At 41.6% G+C, this 19,253-nt stretch overlaps 1 pseudogene; it reads left to right on the top strand.

The window, feature by feature from the left end:
* The first annotated feature begins 547 nt into the window (after nucleotides 1-547).
* Nucleotides 548-18,088, top strand: LOC136282209 (sacsin-like; annotated as a pseudogene).
* Nucleotides 18,089-19,253: the final 1,165 nt, after the last annotated feature.

Below are 19,253 nucleotides of genomic sequence, written 5' to 3'. Positions count from 1 at the left end.
TAAGAGGTGCAACTGGCCTCCAATATGTCGCAAACCCTCGTTCACAGAATTAAATAAAAATTGAATTGCAAAGATTCCAATTCACGCGTGAGTAAACATTGAATGAATGTAACATAAGATGGCAGATGTGACCATAGTTTGTGTAACGTAACAAATAACCATCGGTAGTCAATTTTTTACATCAAAGTCGAGTGGAAATTACGTGTGACCAAGTACTAACAGGCTCAGGTGAACTCTTTGTTATCCACTGCATGAGAAATTCCAAAACAAGCTTAAAACAATGTTTGTTTTGCTAGACGTAATGTTTGCTTCAAGCTGAATTTCGTAGAGAACTATTGATTTTATCAGCAACCGAATACCCTGACCTTGAATGCGATCAAATAGAAATTTAAGCATGATAATCGCCCAGTCTTAACAAACATTGCTTTCTTTGTTTGACTAAGCCCGTTTCAAGAATCCTTTGGGTTCCGAGAATCACTTTCGATTTCCGGTCGTGAAGTCGAGTGGCGTACCGAACACTATGATTGGCGGAGAACTGTCATTTTCTCAGAATTCGTCTGCTATTTACATAATAAATTTCGGGGAATATCGAGCGGTGTAGTTGAGGAAATTGACTCGATTTTTCGGCGATAAAAAGTGCTATTATTCGTTTTAACTGGAATGGATGTTTGCAACAGCAAGGAAGATGGAGGTAGGTGTTATTTACTTGCGCTACAACTCTTTGGCGAAATCTAGTTGCTTCACGACTCGATTAATTTTACAACCAAGATCGCAGGGCAGATAAGTTACAAACTTCGTGAATACAAAAGTAATAGGAATTTGCTTTCTGGGAAACGACTCAGCCATAACAGGAAATATTTTCGGTGAAGTAAACAATCGTATCACTTTCCAAATTTCTCGGCCGAGCCTCAAGACCCTTTTGAGGAAGTTTACACTTCCGTCCTTGGATGCTGACAAATCAAACTCGGCGATCCCTCTGAACGTGTCTACCTTAGCTTGGAATTGTAGATCTGCTAGCCATTTCTCAATAGTTTCTACAACCAGCACCGGTTTTTTTTCGACTGATAGCGATAGAGCCCGCAAATATCAAGGATCCTGCATCGGCAAAGTCGGTGTTCATCGAAGGCATTTCACAGATTCCTTTCTCATTGCTGGTAATACGTGAAAAATTATAATCAATAGCGATTGACGATGATGGCTCTCCTGGAAGGCCGGAAACCAATTCACTGTTGTACGTTCTGAAAATTTCTGGATGCAGTATATACTCTATCTGTCGGGACTTGAAATTACTTCCGTGATCAACCCTAGGATATATACAATGAATGAAATATGCAGACCCTATGATAATCAACTGGTATTGTTTTACATATACTTTTAGGATGTAAATTGCTTGTGACCGAAGTGAGCGAACTCACTCTATATACGATAAGAGGTTAGATTCTTCATGAACCGCCTAATACTTTCTTTAGCAAACGTCATTAACTGTCTACAGAAACCTAGGTCAATATCACTAGCAATATGAATACTAATGTCATCGAAGTAAGTGAAGCGGTTCATTGCTTTTAGGCAGCGTACCGATCGACGCACTCGGAGCTGGATATGACCGAAAATTTGAAGTGAAAAGACATATTCAAACGCTGAAGCTTCTGAAACACAACTAAATGAAATCCATCTCTTCCCATATGAAAATCGCCGAATAGCTAAAAGCTTGCAGAAGTGAGCTGTTTGAAATATATTTACGCCCACCGATGACCACTGAGCGACCAAAAATTCTGAGACGCTCAAGAAGTTTATGCCATTTTTTACCCACTTTTCTTCTTCACTCGTACACAGGGCACACTGCTGGTAACACTTTTCAACAGTTTGCAAAACGCTTGTGTTTCTTTGAACTGGTTTTTCAAAACAAAACAAGTCATAATTATTTTCCAAAATACTTTGTTATGGATCTTCTGAAGGATCCCGTATGCATTCATCCAATCAGAAGAGAGATATTTTGTTACTAACAGATAATCATATTAAATTGCAAGGCGAAGGATACAACTAGAACGTTCCATCATTCCAGTCAATAAATACATCTTCAAAACATATAAAATTAGTTCTCCAATCGGTTGTTTAAACTGCAAAAGCCTCTCCTTAATTTATAGAGATGTAAGGTATGTCGTAACTGGCCGAACAATTTTTATATAAACGCATGAGTCAGCCATCTCACCTACATTACATTCAAACATCTTGTTCCACATTAAGATTGTCGATAGATTTTTTAACGTATAAAAAGTGCCCGTCTATAGCACAAGGTTTTTATTTGCGTCTTTATCACAGTGAAAATCAAAGCGATGAAGTTTCCTGAGCTTCCATCGAAGATGTTCGAACAACACAATGGCAGAGCAGCCTCGCAAAACTGTAAAAGGTAAGCGATGAAATTTTACTGCCATGCACTCTTAATTTATCAACATGCACCAGGGTTTCAATGCTTTAGGTTTACTGAACAGCAAAATCTTTTAACCATGTAACAGTTACAAGCATCAAATCTGACAATATTCTAGGATATGTTTAGGAAAACAGAGACAAATAATCCATGATGTTTTACGAAATTATGGTCTATTTTTAATCTACTTCCGAGTAAACTATGAAGCATTTTGTATTTACAAAACCTAGCTGTAACTGAATGGGGCCATAGGACTTTGAGGGTGCGATAGCTTTATCAAAAACTTATCTTATTATACCCTTTCAGGAAAGTGAAGGTAAATGCTAGTTATGGGGAGTCTTTGCACATGAAATATGTTAAACATTTCAAAGCTGAAGGTTGTTTTTTTTTGCCTTGACATAAATATATTGGGTTTCAAGAGGAACTGAGATTTTAACTTTGAAGTGAGTTTCTGTTCGAATTCACTCTAGAAAGTACGTATCCCTCGTCAGTACAGTTGAAGGAACTTTGATAAATAGCGGAAGCTTTGTGATCTTGAGACCCCACTAAAGCTTGAATGTTGTTAGAATTTAACCTCTAAAAAGATTGATAACATATTTTTAAACCGGCCTCATGATCTACATAGTTACCGATGCGAGCATTTTTTACAATCTATCAAAGTCAAGTTAAGAATTTTAATCAGTAAAGAACATAAAAGACAGAAAACAAGATGATTCGAGAATTCAGTTTTCAATTTGGCTCGATTGAGAGGTCATGTTATGTTTGTAGGTAGTTACTCTTGTGCTGGATATAAACACACACACAACCCACAATTCCTCCAATCCCACTGACGGAGGGTCTAATGCTTGAAACGTCCGCTTTTAAACTCTTAACGGTGGCTAATTTACGTTATCAACTTAGCTGATGATAGTAAATTAACTTGTTATACTCTTTTACTGGTTTGTTTCATTTTGCTAATTCTTACAACCGTTTTGTTTCTTTGCCATAACAGGGAGGTCCTATGGCCAAAGGAGACCTCCACTGACCCACATTTTGAAAAGTATCTTGGAAAGATACCCAGATGGAGGACAAATCTTAAAGGTATGAATGACGATGCTTCTCTCAGCATTGCATCAGATCAGCAAAAACTTGTACAATCAACCCGGTTTAAAAGAGCAAGATTAAGGCTTCATTTCTGTCAAATAAATTAATGAATATAGGGTAATCCTGGACTGGGAATACATCAGCAGTAACGGAGTGTTCAAAATTATTGATTACAGTGAGAGGAGGAAGAATGGTCTTCCACAGTAATAATCGATTGACGAATTGATTAATTCAATAAGAGAAACCGAAACCTTATGTGAGTCGTGACCGAAGGTAATTTATTTCCCTGTAAAAGGAGACTTCAACAGTGGTATGTCTGTGACCGCTTACATTTTTGCTTGAGGGTGAAATAATTCATATTTAATATACCGAGCAGAGATACATGGGACCCTTTTAAATCCTATTAGATGTTCTTGTTTTGTTTCCCTTTGTTTTTTTTTTTGTTTTTTTTCTTGTAAAATGAGAAAAACTATCCTTACTTTTGATTCAACAATAATGCGTTGGTGATAATTGCATGACTTTAAAACACTAGCGGTCACACAAGAAAAACTGGTGCTAACGAGTCAACATAAAATAAATGTTCTGGTACATAAATAAAAGGTAGTACAAAGATCGAGGAATATGACATTCATTTCCTTCTTTTTACCTTATCGTTATTTGAAACCTGGATTATGTTGTCTTTTTTCAGGAAATTATTCAGAATGCAGATGACGCAGGCGCCACAAAAGTGTCCTTTCTCCTTGATTCGCGTCAAGGCTTTTACGGAGGGAACTCTCTTGTCGCACCCAGTCTTTCTCAGTTCCAGGGCCCTGCTTTATATGCTCAGAACAATGCTCTGTTCGAGGAAAGTGACTGGGAAAACTTGCAGAAACTAATGGATAGCAATAAGAAGAATGACCCTCTAAAAGTTGGTCGATTTGGAATTGGCTTCAATTCTGTTTATCATTTGACTGGTAAGTTTCTTTAACGTTGATAAAAAATCATTACCATGTGACATCGTAACAGATCATTGAAATTCTCGGATTGCAATGCAAAAGAAACTTACTGGAAACAGAAGAGCGGAAATCCTTGCCGAGAAATTTTCCCTTGCGTCTAGGAAAAAAACCATAACAAGTTACGTTCTAAAATCGTCCGTTCAACTTAGCAACTGCACATCCTTTAAATGTGCGTGTTGAAACAGATCGAGTATCTGTACTTAATAATGAGACAATTATATTTACTAAACTGGTTACTTCTTATCACATGATTCAGATCTGCCCAGCATCGTGAGTGGAGATTCTATTGTATTTCTTGATCCTCACGAAATACACTTTGGTAGAGGGGAAACGGGACAGCAATTTTCCCTTGAGGATGAACTCCTTGAAAATCACGAAGATCAGTTCAAGCCTTACGAGAATGTCTTAGACTGCAAAATTTCGTCTCGATTTTACAATGGAACTTTGTTTCGTTTTCCGCCACGAAGTGCACCGTCAGACTTATCCAAAAAGGTTTACAGCAACGAAAAAGTTCGCAAATTATTTCAGGCCCTCAAAGAGGAAGCACCTGTCATCCTGCTCTTCTTGAAAAACATTGAAGAAATTGCTCTGTTTGAAACTGATGAGAGAGGCGTCAAGAGACATGTCTTTACAGTTCGACTGAGTGACAGCTGCCGGCAAGAGGTTAGAGAGAAGAAGATAAATTTTTTTAATAATTTGAGAAGGCTGAGCGACGGGCAAATTAAAAACATCAATCTTCCTGTGGATTTGCATGTCCTTGAAAAGACTGAAGGAGGAAGCGAGGTGGAAAATAATTGGCTTGTGTACCACCAGGTTGATGCTCGAAATTCGACTCTCAAAAAATTGTCCATAGAGTTGGGTCTCCTGCCTTGGGTGGCCTGTGCTACACCAGTGAATGCAGCCAAACTTCAAGCTCTCTCATCAAGAACTGGAAGAATATTCTGTTTCTTGCCACTTCCGCCAGACGCTGATTCCAGGACAGGGTTGCCGGTTCACGTGCATGGCTACTTTGGCCTCACAGATAATCGGCGTGGTCTTAAATGGCCAGGCCTTGACTGTCAGGATGATCCAACCGCAGAATGGAATGTGTCGCTGGTGCAGCATGTTGCAAGTGAGGCCTACGCCAACGTGTTGCTCCTTCTTAGAGATTCATGTGATTCTTCAGATAGAGCAAATTTGATGTACAAGTCATGGCCAAACATTCAGGAAGTTGAAAACCACTCGTAGTGTATGCTAGAGCACATGTTTTCGATTTTATTTAGAGAAAACATCCTCTGGACTCATGCACATCATGGTCAGTGGAAAAACCTTAGTGACGCCTACCTCGACAGAATGACAACCCAATTTCAGAATACATCTGATGAAACAAGACACGTAGTTCTAGAAACATTGACGCAAGCAAATGAGGCCGTTGTAATCGTCCCGAGCCACGTCATGATTGCGATTGATAAATACAGGTCAGTGCCTACGAAGAGCATCACTCCCGAATTCTTGAGAGCTCTACTGAAAAAGAAGGAAAAAGGAGTTTGGAAGATAGCCAATGTACCAAAGAAAAGGAAGCTTTTACTACTCGAATTTGCTCTCGCGGACAAGAACCTCAGCGACATGCAAGGTGTTCCCCTTTTGCCCCTCGCAAATGGAAGTTTTGTTGATTTCCGCTCAATACAATACTACCGAGAACCAGCCGCTGCTGTGTACGTTTCGTCAACGAGCAATCCCCGTTCCATTTTCCACAACATGGACAATAAGTTCCTCGACGACAACGTTAAAACTCCTGCCATTACATATTTGTCGAAGGTTGCTACTGATGCTAATAATCCACATACAATCCAACCAGTGCAACTCGTCAAGTTGAATCAAGCCGAGACTCTCAAGCTCCTGCGAGAGATGCTTCCATTGGAATGGTATAGAGGAAATCATCCAGTACCTTGGTACCCCGGCAGAAATGGGCATCCGCCAGAGCGCTGGTTGGAGTCAGTATGGATGTGGATTCAGAGAATGTTCCCCACTGATCTCTCACTGCTCGAAGACCTCCCGCTCATTCCGCACACATGTTCTGGAAACCAAAGCATTGTGAAGTTGAGTTCATCAAGCGTGGTTATCAGAAGACATTACCAGAGTATCTCTTTACCGCCGCTTATTGTGTCTATGCTCGGAAAAGTTGGCTGCATTGTTCTAGAAAATCTTCCATTGTATATTCATCACAACACCCTAAATAGATATGTTGTTACACCTGATCCCCATGGCGTCCTAAAGCTCTTTTGCACGTTGGGTCAAAGCAGGTGCGTATCAATGATGTCCTTTTGTTCACCAGACGAGAAACGTGCGCTACGAAGTTTCCTCTCCTCTACGTACTTCAATGATGCTGAAAGAAGCCTCCTATGTACCCTTCCTATTTTTGATGCAGCTAATGGAAGCTCCTTCATTGCTCTCAGAAATGGATTTCAAGTTCATGAAGTGTCACCATATGGCTTCGAAGTTCCTCGACCCTTGCCAATACCAGGAGCGTCCTCAATCATTGCCTTGAGAGATAGCGAATCTCATACCCTAATTCAAAGACTTGGAATCTCACCTATGACAAAAACAGCCTTTCTAAGGAACGTTGTCTTGAGTGGTATAAAGAGCAATTTCTATAGTCATCATCAGATCTCTACGCTGATGTGCTGGGTACTTAGCCAGTATTCCCTTTTTTGCGCGGAAGACAGCTCATTTAATGCATTTCTTCAGCAACTGCCCTTTGTAATTACCAGGAGTAATACGTTAGTTACTCCATGTTGCGTTCTAGATCCAAAACAACCCATTTTAAAGCAACTGTTTGAGAGTGAAAACGACAAATTTCCAAATGAAAGTTTCGTCAAAGATGAAATCCTTATACATCTTCGGAAACTTGGAATGAGAAGTATTCCAAATGGAGAGGACATTCTATATGTTGCTAAAACAGTAGATAATGTCCACAGCGATGTGGGATCTCGTAAAGCATCAGCCCTGTTGGAGTTCCTTGACAAAAACCCACCTGAAAAGTCCTTGGGTCAAGCTCTGATGAGCGAGAGATGGGTCCCAAGAAAAGAGAGTCGTCCCTCTTCTTATCCTAGTGCGATGCCTTGGTTTTCAGGAACAAAGCATTTCTACAAACCATCTGAAACGTTCAGCCAATCGAAAGCTACTCTTGTAGGAGCTTCAGCGCCAATAGTCTCCAAACCCTGTTCCAAAGCATTACATGCTGTTTTTGGTTGGGACAAATCACCACCTGTCCACCACCTTCTAAACCAGTTGCGCTCTGCTTGTTTGGTACGATTGAATGACATCAACAGGAATGCGCTGTATCATTTTCAAGCGATGGTTAAACAGATCTACGAAGAAGCATCCAGCAATGTTGGCTTCATCTACGCTTTAAACCAAGATGACAGCTTTCCTGAGTGGATTTGGCATGGGAATGGATTTTCATCACCGTCTAAGATAGCATGTACATCTTTCTGCAGAATTGATTTGAGGCCTTACCTTTACATAGTTCCACAAGAATTTCAACCCCTCAACCCTTTCTTCCAGCGATGCGGTGTTCGTGAAAAGTTTCAAGATTCCGATTTGTTGCGTATTCTGACAATGATAAAAGACAAAAATGATACTAGCAGTGACCATCTAAAAGATGTGGCGGATGATCGAAAGCTGTCACATGAGATTCTCCACTGGATAGTTAGAGATGGAAAGAAACTCAATCCAGAACTTCGAGAAAGTCTTCTGGTGCCCATTCACACCTGGGATAATACCTTAAAGTTGGTTCCGTGTTCGGAGTGTACCTTTTGTGACGCGGAGTGGCTTAGAAAAGGAGGGACAGAACTTCTCATCACAAGCGAATTTCCGATGATCCACGAGGCTATATCTTCCAAAACCGCTGCTCTGCTTGGTGTTCCACCAATCAGCACCCGTGTCACTTGTGCAGAGGCTTTAGGTATCGAGCAAACAGGTCCTCACGAGCCAATTACCACGAGGCTGAAGAATATTCTGAACGAGTACAAAGAAGGGGTTGGTGTTTTTAAAGAATTAGTGCAGAATGCAGATGATGCTGGTGCAACAGAAGTTCAATTCGTTCTTGACTGGCGCAATCATCCAAACCAGAGGCTTTTGTCACCGGGAATGGTAGAATGCCAAGGTCCCGCCCTGTTGGCATACAACAATGCAACCTTTACAGATGATGACCTGAAGAATATATCTAGACTGGGAGGTGCCACGAAAAAGGAAGATCTTGAAAAGATTGGTCGCTTTGGTCTTGGTTTCAGTTCCGTTTACCACTTTACTGATGTTCCAAGTTTCATTACCAGAAGTTATGCTGTCTTTTTTGATCCAGAAACAACACATCTTGGCTCCCACATAAGCGATGCTTCAAAGCCGGGAATAAAGATAGATCTGTCGGTTAACGAGAACAGTTTAACCTGTTTTCCTGACCAGTTTGCACCTTTCAATGGGCTTTTTGGCTGTGACACTACTCCACCCAGCGATAATGACAAGTTCTTCTTTCAAGGGACTCTCTTCAGATTTCCATTTCGAACTAAGCGTGGCGAAATCAGTGATAAGATCTACAATAAGAAGGAAATACGGTCCCTCATGTTTTCGTTCCGAGAATCATCACCGACCCTTCTTTTGTTTTCACAGAATGTTAGAAAGGTGTCCTTCCTTGAAGTGGATGAAAATGTGACTGATTCTAAAGACTCGCAACTCCTGTTTGAAATCTGCAGAAAAAGTCAGACAGAATGTCTGCTGGTTGAGAATTCTGAAACGGAAGGTACCTTTCTTAAGTCATGCGCAGCATGGACAAGACAGTCCACTAGTCAGTCCAAGCCTTTTGCCAGGTATCCATCTCCCAAACTGACTGAGCTCATATCCGTGATTTCCACCATCTCTCGTAAGAATGGAGAGAGGTGTCAAGAAACCCAGTCTTGGCTTGTGACCTCTTGTCTTGGTACTGAAAATTCCTTTCAGCTTGCCACAAGTGAGGAGGGCAAGAAGCAAGGACTCTTATCTGCCTCAGGAGTGGCAGGAAAAATTTGCACCCTAGGCGATGGCTTCCAAAAAGTAGAGGCAATACCTGGAGAAATGTTTTGTTTCCTTCCCCTAAGTATTCCAACAGGGCTTCCAGTACATGCTAATGGCTACTTTGCAGTCACATCAAACCGCCGAGGAATCTGGGAAGGTACTACAGCCGATGTCGGCCGTCAACCTTTAGAAGTGCGCTGGAACCAAAGCCTCATGGAGGATGCGTTGACTCAGGCCTATGTTCAGCTCTTGGAAAATATGATTTTCATGCAAAAACAAGGAAAAATCTCATTGTGCGATGTTTTCATGCTCTGGCCAAATCCAGACAAACTTCAATCATCCGCATGGGAACCACTCATCAAGAGCTTTTATCGAAGAATCACAAGTGTGCCACCTCATAGATGAATGTCTTCGAGGGCATGCTGGCAATCGGTCCAATCAGCTTCTCAATCTATACGAATCTTTGCTTTCAACTAATCGCTGTATTCCTTGTGGGCCAGATACGGGGAATTTGGCATTTCCCAAAGGTCTGATATCCCCAAAAGGTGCCGCTGCGACTCTGTTCTCAGCAGACGATAAGAGATTCCCATTTGGGTCATGTTATCAAACTAAAGAACGTCTTCTCATGCTTCAAAACCTGGGAATGTTATCAGATATTCTTGACTGGGAAACCCTGATTGAGCGAGCAAACTCTGTGTCGGTGCTCTGTAGAAGAGCCGAACAAGATGCTAGGAAGAGATCTGCCCTTCTCATCAAGTATATTAATGTCCACCTTGAGAAAATGGACCCCCCTTCAGAATTGAATATAGAGGAATTGATAGCAACCAGTATGTTTCCTACTCTTGCTAAGCCACTAAACTATGTTATGCCATGGAGAGGTACTGGTGATTGGAACAGTGTTATCCTTCCAGCGAAAGAAATGTACGACGATAGGTACAAGTTTGTCGCAGGATCTTCTCAGCCAATCGTTGATGAAAGTGAGAGTGGCTGCAGTAGGTTAAGCGAGAAAACACGGCATCTTTTTGGTTTCAACTCCCGTAAACCATCGGCCCATGAGGTTCTTAGCCAGTTGGAGCATGCAGTTCAAGCAATAGTCCAGTCGCCCCATGCGATCGAAAGTTTGGAACACATCTTCTATTGCATATACGAATATTTACAAGATCTTCTGGAACCAGATGGCGAGCGAATTATGCATGCATTGCAAGAAAAGAAATGGATACTGGTTCAAGGAAAGTGTCTTTCGGCCTCTCGGCTGGCTTTCGCGTGGAAGCGATTTGGTGAGCCTTACCTGAACGAATTGCCACAGAACCTTGCGTCGAAGTATCGTACCTTATTTCAGGCGACAGGCGTCAAAGAGTGCTTTTCTACCGAAGACGTCATTTCTGCGCTTTACGAGCTCGATAAGGAGAAACAAGGAGAGCGTCTATCTACGAAAGAGTTTGAAGTTTCAAAATCTTTGCTCAACAAGATATCGGAAGCCTCAGAGGAATCCTTTAAAACGGAAAGAGGTAAGATTCCTCTGCCAGACCATAATTTGAGTTTACAGCCCGCTGGGAAATTAGCCATTAATGATGCACCATGGGTGGCTGCTAGAAGTGACATCGACTATGTTCACAAGGACTTGTCAATTGACCTTGCACACAGGCTTGGGGCAATTGATATTCGAACAAAGAAACTATCCAGAATATCTCGTCCAATCGGACAAAAATTTGGACAGCGAGAAGAGCTTACTGATCGCTTAAAAGGCATTTTGAAGGCATATCCATGCGATGTTGGAGTCCTTAAGGAACTTGTTCAGAATGCTGATGATGCAGGGGCCACCGAGGTGCATTTCATTTTTGACCCTCGTTACCACAACACCGACCAACTCCTAAGTGACAACTGGAAGGAGCTGCAAGGCCCTGCCCTGTGTGTTTACAACAACCGACCCTTTTCCAAAAATGATTTAGAAGGGATACAAAGGCTGGGAATTGGTAGCAAAGCAAACGATCCTACTAAGACAGGACAGTATGGTATCGGCTTCAACGCCGTATACCACTTAACGGACTGTCCAAGCTTCATTTCGAATGGAGACACGCTCTGCATTCTCGACCCTCATTATCGTTACGCTCCTGGAGCAGACAAGGAGAATCCTGGACGTCTCATCGAACCAATAGGTGAAGAGGAGCGATCCGATTTCAGGGATATATTTCCTTGTTATCTGGAAGACATGTTTGATTTAAAATCTTCAACTATGTTCCGCTTTCCTCTTAGACTCCAAATTACGCGCACAGAGTCATTAATATCTGAACAGCGGATCTCCTGCTCACAGATGAACGAATTTATGAACCATTTGGCCTCTGAAGCAAAAGAGATTCTCCTCTTTTTGAACCATGTGAAGAAAATATCATTGTCTGAAATTAAAGACGATAAGCTGAAAGAAATACACTCTGTTTCTGTACTGCTAACAGACGAAGATGATGCGAAACGCCTGAAGCTTGCGAATCATATCAAGAATTGTAAGTGCCTAGATACAAATGAAATTCAATGGTCTGGAATCACATACCCTCTTTTTGTTCACGAGGGTAAAGTACGACAAGAAAAATGGCTTGTCCATCAGTGCATTGGAATCCAGAAACGTGATGGTGACGAGATTCCTAACGGTCGAGATTATGGTCTCCTACCTCGCGGAGGAATATCAGCCAAGGTGTCTGAAAAGTCAAAATTCTATTCCCACGGAGGACGCGGAACAACCTTCAAGGCTTTCTGCTTCTTGCCATTGCCAGTACGCACAGGGCTCCCTGTTCATGTAAATGGGCATTTCTTTTTGGATTCCGCCCGTCGAAATCTATGGAGCGATGAAAAGGGAGAAGGATTCGGAAGCCAATGGAATCATTTCATAATGAGCAAAGTGTTGGCCCAAGCGTATATCTCGCTGATGTTGGAGGCACGAGATCACCTTCCTGGCTCCAAAAAAGGGGAAACCACCAGCTTCTCTAAAGAATTCAAGGTTCATGATGGAATGCGATGGTATCATAATCTTTTTCCTCATTTTGATACTGTCCAAAGCCAGTGGCAAGCTCTAGCAAAAGCTGTTTTCAACAAGATTTGCGAAGAAGATGCAGAGTTATTGCCGCTGACGAAGAGACTTTTTGGTAAAAACTCGCCAACTCCCCAAAGTGCCAAAGCTTCACAAAGCATTCAACCTCTTGATGATTCTCAGGCCGCCAAAGGTGATGTTATTGATTGTAAAGAGCCCATAAGATGTTTTTGGTTGTCTCCTTCTCAAGGGTACTTCAACACCTTGTCCTTTAGTACTGAATCAGCTACAGATGTTTCAAAAGTTCTCCTGAACATTGGCTTCAAACTTGTTTACTCTTCCCACAAACTCTTCAACGACTTCAAAACAGCAGGAGCAAATGTGAGAGAGATCACGCCTGCAGGAGTTATTAAGTTTCTTGAAAGGAATCCAAACTCCGCAGGTATACTACCCTGCCCTGTAAGTGAGACGACAGTTGGTTCTGTGGCTAATGTGCTCCTCCTCCTTGAGTATTGCATGAAGGCCCCTAACTTTTCAAAACAAATATTTGGAATCCCGTTATTGTTGACTGAAGACGATTTTCTTAGGCGATTTCAGATGGATAACCAAGTATTTCTGAGCCGCTTTGCAGATTTGGTACCAAATCAACGCTCTAGATTTATCCACCACGTACTCGTCGAACCGTTACTTCAATTCGAAAAACAAATATTTGAGGGGGATCAAGGGGTTCTCAAAAAATTCGACATCTGTGCATTAGCCTCGCTCCTTCCGAGTATTGCAAAAGGCAGATGGTGTGAAACCAACAGTCTCATTCCATGGGATTCGAAGGACGGGCCCACCGAACGATGGTTAAAGCGTCTGTGGGAGTTTTTGTTCAAGGCACACGAAAAGAACCCGGATACTTTTTCCCTAACTCCACTGCATAAATGGCCCATTCTTCCAACAGAATTGAAAGAATTAGCCCCTCTTTCAAAAGGTAAAGTCATTCTTGACTTGACAACATCCGATTCCTGGTCGTTGGGCCAAAATACTGTCGTCGCTTTGTTGAGGAAGCTACGATGCCCAGAGGTGGATGTCGAGCTCATCAGCAGTGGTAGAAGATGGGATGTATTACCAGTACTTAAACAGCACCTTTCGTACCCCAACTCGTCGCAAGACATTCTGAAGGTGCTAGACCACTTGATGAGGGAACACGATATTTCTGGTTATCTTTCTAATGATGAAATGATTTTATTGCTTCAGTTCTTTCAACATGATACAATCTCTCTGAAACAGGACCGATTATTGACTTCAATTTTGAAGCGATTGCCATTTTTCAAGACTTTCAAGGGAACATTTGTTTCTCTTGAAAATGCTGAATCAGTATATGTTATCTCGGAGGGTTTACCAACTGACGAGTGCGATGTTTGGATGCAAGGAAACAATTGCCTTTTCTTAGCACCTAACCCAAAGCTGGACCACTTGTACGATGAAGTTCTAAATGTTAGTCCCAGAACTCACGCAGATTGCTACATCAACTTCATTTTCCCCAAATTTCCATCTCTTAAGGAGGAAACTCGTATGCTTCATCTTAACTACATTAGACGATTCTTGCTGGCACCCTTTTTCAATGAAGATCAACACACTAGAGTCCTACAGTCACTTAAAACTTTGGAGTTTATTCCCGACACCAATGGGTCACTGCGAACTGCATCTTATTTTTATGATCCACGCGTGAAAGTTTTTGCAGTTATGTTACCACGTGATGCAAAGCCACCGGAACCTTTCAATGAGAAATCCGGTTGGCTAGAGAGGAAAGTTAGCAGAGATCAGTTTCTAGAGTTTTCAAAGGAAGTTGCAAAACATGCAGAGAACATGAGCAAGAAAACTCGTAGTACTTTGGAGGAAAAGTCTCAAACTCTCGTTACCCATCTTCTGAATGAAAAATCCTTTCATGAAGCGGAATGTTTATGACAACTCTCTATGATAAAGTTTGTAGCATCGTCAAAGGCCAGTGATAACCTTCTTTCTCTTTACAAGCAGTACCCATGCGCCAAACAAGTGCAAGATGGAACACTTCCATTCATTCATTTCCACGGTTCAATATCAAAGATGGAGGAGCGACTTGTCTGGACAACTGCGCCTCTTCTACCAGATTGGGCTGTTCCAAATGCTGAAGAGGCAAAGCTTGGAGCCCTTGGAGTTCTCCCACACCCATCGCTGGATCAAGTCATCAATCACGTAACCACACTCTCACAGAATGTTCTGAAGGACATTGATAGAGAAATACCGGAACCAAAGCGTCGCCTTCTGGGTGATATCATGACTGAGGTGTATACGTTCCTTCGACGTATAAGCGGGTGCCAGGAAAGCGACTCTCTCAACTCCTGCTCTCTAAAGTGCCATGAAATTGGGAAGCGTTTGTCTGACAAGTCATGTGTTTTGGTTGAAGATGGCCGCGTATTTGTTCGTGGTGACCAACTTGCCTTCCACCTTGATAAGCAGTTGGCACCGTATCTATATAAAGTTCCGCTGGAATATGGATCTTTTCAGCACTTGCTACTCCGACTTGGAGCCGTAGAGGAAGCCACACCGGAACAGTTCGCCAAAGTACTCAGTAACCTGAACGCCTCATGTTCAGACGAGAAAATGCATCCCAATGAATCCAGTATTGCAAAACACGCTGTTTACGGCCTGTTTACGACTCTAAAGGCCCTACAAGGCGACAACAATAAAGGTGAGCCAGCTAATAATTCTCTCTCTAACATCCAACGTCTGTACCTTCCAAGCCGCAAACAAAAGCTCGAAAGATCTGTAGACTTGGTCCTGTTTGATTCTCCTGGGTATATATCCCGTATACCAATTGCCATGTATAAGCACCTAGATCTATTAAAAGAATACAACCTGACGTTCGCTACTCCTCGGCAAATTGTCGACCTTCTGCCAGCTCACTTGACGATCCCATCCATAACAGCACTGGTGAGGGAAGAGCTGCACTTAGGCTGCAGAGAAAAGAAGTGCCGTGCTGATGTAGAAAAGAAATGTCACGAGACCAATCGCCTCCGTCACATACTGTTTTCCCCTAAGTTTGTGGATGGTATGATACGGATTTTAAAATATCAATTTCAGAAAGCCAAATTGAATGACGAAGTCCGAGGAAAAGTACGCAGATTTCAAAACGAACTCAAAATAAGTTGCATGGAAATGCTGGCCACCGAGCTAGTCGAAAACAGATCAAATACACCGATTTCAGGCAGCCAAAGATCAAAGAAAATAGACTGTTTTGTGGAGAGGGATGAAAAGCATATATTCATCAAACATGGTGTTGATCCCAGAAACGTACGCAGGGTTCTCTGCAAAGAGATAAATCAATTGACAGGATGCTACATCGACAAAGATAGCTGGTTGTATTTGGCTGATATTTTAGAATGTGAGTCGCCTGAATACATTTCTTCCACATTGGACAAGGCTGGAGTCTCCGAAGATTTGGATACTACTGATACGCCAAACCGAGAGCCTGATCTTGGAACAGAAGTGCCTGAAGAGTTTCATCACCTTCTAGAACAGTACGGTGACTTCTATTTTCGGAAAGGAGAATTTGTTGCATATGAAAAAGATGACTTCACAGAAGAGGAACCGAAGTACATCTATGCAAAAATTGTGAACAAGGTTACAACTAAAACAAAACCTAAAAAGGACAGAACGAAAAGAAAGCAAAAGGAGGAGAGTAAGCTGCTCGACAGATATCTTATTGACGTAGGCCATGTAAAGAAAGAAGTCGATGTACTGGATCTGTACAAGATAAGGAGACGACAAACAGTTAAGGAAAAAGATGACGAAGCAGAAGAAGAATGTTTTTCAGAAACAACGGAACTCGTACCTCACCAGGGAACTGATCGACAGGATACAGAACCAGAGGGGGCGGGATGCTCAACGACACCACAAAGTGAGGACTGTGGTGAGCAACCTAAGCCTAGGACATTGGACGCCGCCACAAGAGAAGTCCGAAAGAAACTTGCCGAAATTTGGAAGCTTCATGAAGATAAAAGGAAGAAAGCAATGAAGCGACTATACCTTCGATGGCATCCGGATAAGAATATGGACATGCAAGACATTGCAAATGAAGTCATGAAGTTTATTCAAAATGAGGTCGAAAGATTATCAAAAGGAAAGTCGTCAAGCCGCGATGAAGGGTATCCAAGACCATCGCCACCAGATTTTTCGGACTTTTTCAAGCGGTGGAATGAAAGAGCTCGACGACAGCGCTCAAGCTACGACAACTACCGCCGCCACAACCCACGATTTACAGGTTTCGCATCACACTCGAGAAGGACCTACACGGCATCTAATCCACGCGTAGCGAAGATGTGGATTCGTCAGAGCAAAGAAGACCTGCGGTCCGTAAAACTTCTCTTGACTGCCCGAAATCCACTTTATTACCTTGTCTGCTTCCAGTGTCATCAAATCGCGGAGAAATCTCTCAAAGCAGCTCTTTACGCTGTATCAGGAGTTGCGGACAGGCAACTGAAATCTCACGACTTGGTGCTATTGGCTAATGACCTTTCACTGCTTCCTAGAGCTCCAGATGTGACACCGCAAGTAGCCAAGCTGTCTGACTATTACGGGGGCACTCGATATCCTAACGGGCATATGCCTGCTAAAGTGCCTGCTGAGGTGTTTCAAGATTCTCAGCAAGCACAGGAAGCGTTCAGACTGGCCACAGAAGTTTTGGAATTACTAGAACAGTTTGTTGGACCATAATCACTGTTGATTACTTTCATTCAGTCTTTGAGACTGTCTAACCCTCCGGATACTGTTCAAAATGTACTGCTTTACTTTAGGTAACGGAATCTTAAAAATACTCAGAAAAAGTTTAGGCTGACTAAATGGAAGTATACTATCAGCACATCTTTGTCTCATAGTGCGACGTTAAATTTTGGCTGAAGTGGACCAATGTTGCTTAATATGATTCACATATTTAATTGAAGAGAAATTGGCGTTTTGTTAGTATAATTAGTTTTATCGCTAACTTTAAAGCATCCTAGTTGTTTAGTATTTCAAATTTTTTACCAGTAATATTTCACTGTAGTGACAAGGCTCTCTTCATAAAAGGTTTCATAAGGTAATGAACAGTAAGTTTTTATCAGTTTGTAAGTTTTTTTTACAACTCTCGCGAGTCATCCTTCGTTTTATTCTAAGTCGTAGTGTTAACAATCAAGAAAAAATCTTGCACGGCCAACTTGGAGTTGTGTTTCCGTAAACCGAACAGACACAAAATTACCTCATGAGGCGACCAAAACCTTTCTAAGAGTTCTCGATATTCTGTACTTGGCCGAAATGATAGGATCACAGTCGTATGTTTTTGCCATGTCAGAGAGCCATAAGGTGTCGTTGCATTTTTTTCTCGTCGAGGGAAAATGTTTTCAAGTCTATATTTACTAGAGTTAGCTTTTAATATTAACGTTAATTATAAAGAGCCTAAAAAGTGATTCTTTGTAGTTTAGAGTGATTTATAGAACTTTGTAAAATTCTAATAATCTAGTAAATAGAATTAAATAAATCGAACACTAAGATTAGTTCGCTTGAAAAATTACCTTTTAGTCTTCCGCTAGCATTGTGGCTTGCTTTCCTTTGAACGTTATCAGCACTCTTTCCTTGCCTCATCATAAACTGGTAAGTATTGAGAGAATTATTCTGTGGACTTTGTTTTCTGGGGATTGGACAGAGGGGAGGGGCCCATTTGGGTTGAAGCCTAGGTTGTGTCTCCAAACGCGGATAGCTCCTTCTCAAATATTTCTTGCCAGGACTTGCGGTTGAAATTCGTTTTTGAGTAAAGGAAAAAATTGTAACTTTATCCCAGAGCAGAATGGCATAAAGTTCATGATCACAAGAATAAAAAAGACACCACTTCTGTTATGCCACACTAAACAATACTATACTTAGTAAAAAAATCCTCTTATTCTGATATTTGATTATTAATTCACTGCAAAGGCTTATGAAATGATTTTAAGGTTGCAAGGATAATGCTGATTGAAAGTAACTGGACTAAGTGGAATACCAAACTGGGAAACAATCCATCAAGAAATTTGTCTTTTACCAATGAAGACTCAATTAAAAGTGACAGTTTGGGACAACAACCAAAGAGAAAATTTGGGCCTAACCAGAGAGGATGATATGGTTTATTTGGAATTGTACAAGTGTTAATTAACACCATTTGGAACACATGAGAAAAGTAATGAAGTTCTGAGAACACAATACTTAGACCCAACACCAATCTGGGGTAAGAATTTCTACAGTGCACCATGATAAAAACAGCACAAGGTAGACCTCTTTCACCCTAAAACCATTATCTTATTTAGGACAACTGCTTTTCACTTCCTGCCCAAGGCAATGTTAGTCTACTCACTCTGGAATGTTATCAAAGGAGAAATTACTGGGAAGACTCAGTTCAACACTGCTAATGGTTTAACTTTCCAAGCTACCTGTTGAAGGTCTAACTTGTGGTTGGGTATTCCCTGAAAGCCTAAACACCGCATCATTTAGTTTGTGGCAAATTCCTAACCAACTTTAGACGACCAAAACCAACCCTCCATATTGCAAGCTTGTTTGGAAAAGTAACACAGCTTCGTAAAAATGTATTTTTCTTTTGATGAAATTGACCTCACAAGCATTAACTTAGCGCCCTCTGTATTCCACTGGTGGACCTTGAAGGAACATGATAGAT

This window comes from Pocillopora verrucosa, chromosome 7, assembly GCF_036669915.1.
Source record: "Pocillopora verrucosa isolate sample1 chromosome 7, ASM3666991v2, whole genome shotgun sequence".
NCBI classification, from domain to species: domain Eukaryota; kingdom Metazoa; phylum Cnidaria; class Anthozoa; order Scleractinia; family Pocilloporidae; genus Pocillopora; species Pocillopora verrucosa.
Note: the sequence above shows the minus strand (reverse complement) of the source record. Positions and strands in the feature narration are given on the sequence as shown.